We start from the raw sequence: 6,085 nt of genomic DNA on the forward strand, positions 1-6,085 counted from the left end.
TGTTAAACTTTATAAAATATATATTTTTTTATCTGTCGAGATGATTATGGTTTCCCCCCTCCATAAACAATAAATTGTAACCTGAGCTTAAACTGTTTGCACAAACAATTTGGTTTGTGCTGAACAGCTGCTTTCCTTCTGGGGTTCTGAAAATTTGGTATATGCTAGGCACACTAGATAGTGCCTCTATTTCTGACAGTTGATAGAAACCCTGGAGTTCTGGGCTCAGCCAAGCTTCCAGGTAGACAACATTTCACACGTGTTGGCACAACATGTTGCTAGAAAAATTAAGAACGTCCTGTGTGACTCCACTGGGATGACTTTTGGAAGATCACACCTGGTTTCTTCTGGACACTACTCCAGGTACCATTCATTCCCTTTGTTGATCTTGCTTTGTATCTATTCCCTGTAATAAATCATGGGCATGACTAGGACTAATCCTGTTAGTCCTCCTAGTGAATCATTGAACACGGAAGTGTAGTCTTGAAAAGCCCTAGCACACCTTCTAAAAGTTTTTGCAGTCTCTCTGACTTCTGTTCTTTCATACACCAATAACTGCCACAGTCTTGGCCCCCACCACGTCTTCCTGGACAACAGCCCTTTCCCTCCCACACCCACACTCATCCAAGTCCAATTCTTCTCTATGCCACAGCAGGAGTGGTCTTTCCAAACACAAATATGATACTGGTGGCAGGAGAAACCAACGGATTGCTGGTGTACAGCTTTATATCGATAGTGGTTTATAAATTCAAAGTTTGTAAGTAGAAGAACTTCTTTAATCAGAGAAAATTTGGAAATGATATTCAGTAATCTAATTCCGAAAAATGTGCCAAAGCTAGGTGGTCTTATGAACTAGTTCTATCACCTTCAGCGAGAGGATAAATCTTAGGCAATTTTATTCCAAAGCACGGAAACTTCAAAGTTCATTGAGCACTATTAATATAACACTGATTCCAAGCTAGATGAGGATTATTCTCCAAGAAAAATATAGAGCAGGGATCAGCAAACAACAGCTTATGGACAAATCGAGGCTTCAGAGTGTTTTTCTATGATTCATGGGCCAAGAATAGTCTTTACAATTTTCAAAGGTTGAAGAAAACCTCAGAAGAATAATATTGGTAACATGTGAAAACTATATGGAGTTCAAAATTCAGTGTTCATAAATATTTATTGGAACACACATAACAATCATCTGTTCATGTATTGACTATCACTGTTTTCATTCTACAACAGCCAAGTTGAATAGCAATGAGGACTGTACAATTGCCCAGTGTAAAATATTCACTATCTTGACTTGTACAGAAAAAAATTGTCAATCCTTGATAATCTCACTTATAAATATAAATGTTAAAATATTAATTTAAGGGATCCCCGGGTGGCTCAGCGGTTTAGCACCTGCCTTCGGCCCAGGGCGTGATCCTGGAGACCCGGGACTGAGTCCCACGTCGGGCTCCCTGCATGGAGCCTGCTTCTCCCTCTGCCTGAGTCTCTGCCTCTCTCTATCTCTCCCTGTCTCTCATGAATAAATAAATAAAATTTTAAAGAAATATTAATTTAAAAATTAAGAAGGAAAAAATCTTACTTTAAATTTTATTGAGTGAACCAAGCAATGCATGAAAAGGAAAAAAAAAAATGCAATCAAGTAGGGGTTTATCCCCAGAATGCAAGCATGATTTATCTTTAAGAGACTTTTTATTACAATTTATTGTTTAAACACATTAAAGAGGAAGGGAAAAACCATAATCATCTTGACATATACAAAAAAGTATATTTTATAAAGTTCAACAACCCCAACTGGTTAGGGAAAATGAATAGCAAATAGAATAAAAATAGAAGGTGTTTCAGTCAATGACCAATAAGAAAACTGAAACCATGTTAAATATTCAAACCCAGCAAACTGAAATAAGAATTGAATACAAAAGTGATGGAAGGGTTTGAGGAGTGAAAAAGGGAAGATGAGTGAGTGAGCACTAACTAGGGAGCATTGACAGGAGCTGGTGAGGGGAAGGAGGTAGAGGGAGAGAAGGAGTCCTAGGGCTGATGGGTAGACTAAATTAAATGAAATGTGCCAGAACCTCAAGACACTGGAAAAACACCACCATTTATTTTTTTAATCTTCTCAAGTAGTTCCTGTATCTGCTTACAGAGTTTCTACAAAGGAACTCTGCAATTTGTCAGGGTAGAAGCTTAATTTCGGCCCAACAAGAAGAGGATGCAGAGATGTAGCCGGGGACGCTGGGAGCCCAAGCACATCTGCAAAGAGCTGCTCAGAGCAGAGGATCTGAGGCTTCTCTGATAAGCGGGGAGTTGTTTTCAAATCTAGAAACTTCCGTTTGATATCTCGCACGCCATCTCTCGGCAAGTCCATTCTCCTTCAGGGTTTTACAAAACACCCTGAGGTCCTGCACCAAGCAGCTGTGAGGCAATCACAGGCCATTCTTCTCACCGAAAAGCCAGTGTTTTCTCCAGGTGGCACCCTGACTACCCAGGCAACCGCTGTCCTCCGTTCCCTAGACCCAGACTCTGAAAGGGCTTCTCCCAGTTCTGAGTCCCGATCGGAATTGAGTTGGACAAATATTCATATATTTATGAAGCTCTCCTAGGTACCGGCTGCTGTCAGGGGTGCAGGGAATGAAAGGATGAGTGAAGCAGACCTCTCGTCCTAGAGGGAGGTGTGACCTAAGTGCCCAGATCCCCAGCTTTAGGACGATGGAGGCAGAGCCGCCTGCCCTTCCCGCAGCCACGTGTGCTGCACTCCGCTCTCTTGCCTCTGCTGTTGGCCCTCCCGGCCACTCGCCTTCTGTTCTCTCTCAGGGACCTGGTCACCTCGCTCTTGGCCGACCTCCTCATCCCCAAGTTCTGTTTTCCTGCTCTCAACCCCGTGGTCTCCCTGAGGCTCCAGACTGCACAGGCCCTTTGGCACGTCGGAGAGTCCCTGCTGTCTTTGCTACTTGCTTGGTTTCTTTTCTTGAAAAACAAAGTAGGATGCAACAAAGAAGAGGTGCATCATTGAATAATCTGTGTTTAACCTGCTGAAATGGAGCCTGTAGTCTCATTTCTTAGGCACTTACCAGGTAAAATTTATAGACCATGACTACTTTATTAGTGGAAATTTACCAGGGAGCTATATACTTAGCTTTGAGCGGGAGATTTCAGAAATCTGCCCAAAGAGGGATCCTTGGTCTGGTCCTTGAGTATAAAACAGCTAGAGATGGAAGGGAGACAAGGCATTCCAGGCAGAGGAGCCAGAGAGGGCAAAGGCATGGGGCGGGAGAGGATTTGATGGGTTCTTGGATCCAGGTACTCCTGCGTGACCTTCCTAGGGAGGAAGCAGGAGAAAGGCCTAGATGGTCTGATGGGTCAAATTGCTCAGGAGTCTGGTCTCACGGGAAACATTTTTCAGTAGAAAAATTAAGTGTTAATATCAGCATTTTAGAAAGATTGCTCTTTATAGGACAACAGCCCAGGTAACGTGTGATAAAGGAATGACGGGGGAGAGTGGGCACCTGGGGGGAGGGTGGGCAGATTGAGAGGACGTGGTTGGGTTGGATTTGACAAGACCTAATGGCTGCTTAGATGTAGGGGGTCTGGAGTCCAGAAGAAACATTTTATGCTTTGGGAAGCGGCAGGCTGGGGAAGCAGTGAGAACAGTGGCTCAGCACGCAGTCCCTGGACTCGGGAGGCCAGCAGTCGGATCCTGGTTTCCGTATTAACTCAGACTAGTTGCTTAGCCTTTCTGTGACTCAGTTTCTTAATTTGTAAAGTGGAGGAGGACTGCATATACTTCAGGGAGTCTATGACTTTTAATGTTTCTTGGGGGCTTTAAATGAGTTGGTACATGTAAAGCCTTCGCGTGGGGAATGGCACGAAGTAAGCACTGATAAATGTTAGCTGTTATGAGTGTGGTGGGTCATTAAAACTTAAAGCTGTTTTTAAGCTATTAAAGTGTTGAAGACTCATAAATTCCTACCTCTTCTTCTGTTTCTGTTATTCTTCTGAATAGTGGAAATTTGCACTGTATTTCTCCCATCTTGTAACAACTCATCAGAAACGTTTGTGACCTGGGTCCCTTGTTTACCGTGAAACCAGCTCTGGCCCGAAATGCAGACAGTGAGTTCTACTCAAGGTTCTTTAATGGATGTTTCCGATAGGGGAGTTGAGCGCTTATCCAGACAACCACGGAATTAATATACGAATACATTTACTTGGAGCTGCTCTTGGTGTCTTTAAAATATTATTACATGTACGTATTCCTTCAACCGATATTTGTGGTCCACCTAGGAAGTATCAAGTGAAGTGCCATGCCACGTGTTGGGAGTCCAGAGCTGGGGACAGGAAGGCAGCATGGTCAAGTGCAAGTGTGTGGCCCTTGGTGACAAGATTTTTTTTTTTGGCTATTTTTTTTTTATTGGAGTTCAATTTGCCAACATATAGCAACATCCAGTGCTCATCCCATCAAGTGCCCCCCTCAGTGCCCTAGTGACAAGATATCTTGAGTTCAAGTCCTGTCTTCCCCAGCTGCCTGATTTTGCTAAGGTATTTATTCCCTCAGCCTTAACATAAACTGCAAGAAGTAACTTCTACTTTCCAGGATTGTTGTGAATTTTGACAATAATGTATAAAGCATGTAGGATAGCAGTTTGTAAGCCCTTAAGGAGCTCTTCCGGTCTCCCTGCCCTCAGGAGCTCTCTGTTTGCATTATTATTATTCAGAGCAGCCCCTGTTCTGGGTCGGGCTGGGGCGCCCGGTGCATAGTCGGTGCATAGTACATGGCCTGGTAAGTGAACCGGCAGGAGGAACGAGCATTGGCGTAGGACGACTGGGAGCTAAAACTTCAGCGCACACCCTAACTTAGCACAGGATCGGAGACAGGTGTGCTGCAAGAAACTGTACAGGGCTAGCATCTGGTGAAGGGGTCAAGCTTGCAAGAAGAGTCGCAGGCATATTCTTACGCTGCCCCATTTAGTCGCTACATCAGCCCTACATACTAGGCGCTATTATAGTCCCCCTGTTACAGGAGGGGAAACTGTGGCCCAGAGAGGCGAACCTGCCTTGCCTGGGGTCAGAGGACTAAGAAGGCAGGATTCAGACCCAGGCACCCCTGCATCGGAGCCTGCGTCTGGGACCACTCAGCACCCTCCCGCCTTCTGTCTCCTTCTTCAAACTTCGTTTTACAGCCAGTAGAGGCTGTCGCCGGTGATTCTTGAGAAAATTACTCAAGTCCAGGAAAATTCAGGGAAAAATCAAGCAGAAAAAAAGTCATGGATCTGGAAGGAAATCTGGCCCGGCCAGTTCTCTTCTCCAGGCCGAACTTAAGAAACAGCACCCACCAGGGCGCCTGGGGGCAGTTAAGCATCAGCCTTCAGCCCAGGTCCTGACCCCGGGGTCCTGGGATGGAGCCCTGTGTGGGGCTCCCCGGTCACCCTGCTCAGGGGGGACTCTGCTTCTGCCTCCCCTGCTACCCCCACCATGCTTGTGCTCTCTGTCTCTCTGTCTCTGTCTCTGTCTCTCAAATAATTAACATCTCTTAAAAAAAAAAAAAAAAGAAGAAAAGAGAAACACGAGGGCAGTCAGGCCCCTTTCTTTCTGCACCCCGTTTCCAAAGTGGCCCTGCCGAGCTCTTCTCCTGTGGGCTGTGTAGTTTACAGCACTCCAAAGCTTTTTTTAAAACAAAACAAAACAAAACCCATCACATTTTAAATCAGCTTCACCTTCTTCTTCTGAGAGGCCCGCACTGCCCTGTGTCCCGCTCCGGGCCTGGGCAGCTGAGCCCTGCCGCTAGAGGGCCCCGCCCCGGAGATGCTGTGTCAAGCATCTGTAAAAACTGGCCCGTGTAGGTGAGACAAGATTCTGACCCGCTGAAAGAACAGCCCTGTAGACCTCCTGGTCACAATCCAGTCCAGCTGGCAAGGTGTGAAGGGGGAAATGAGATCACACCCATTTTGCAGAAGGAGAATCTGAGACCAAGCCCTTAGGGGATGGGGCGAGTGGCTTACAACTTCATAAATCAGAAGAGTCCGAGGAAAGAAAGAGCGAGAGACAGGAGCTCAGTGGCCCTGGGGCTCAAAGGCCACGCGAAGAATTC

This window comes from Canis lupus, chromosome 38, assembly GCF_048164855.1.
Source record: "Canis lupus baileyi chromosome 38, mCanLup2.hap1, whole genome shotgun sequence".
NCBI lineage: Eukaryota > Metazoa > Chordata > Mammalia > Carnivora > Canidae > Canis > Canis lupus.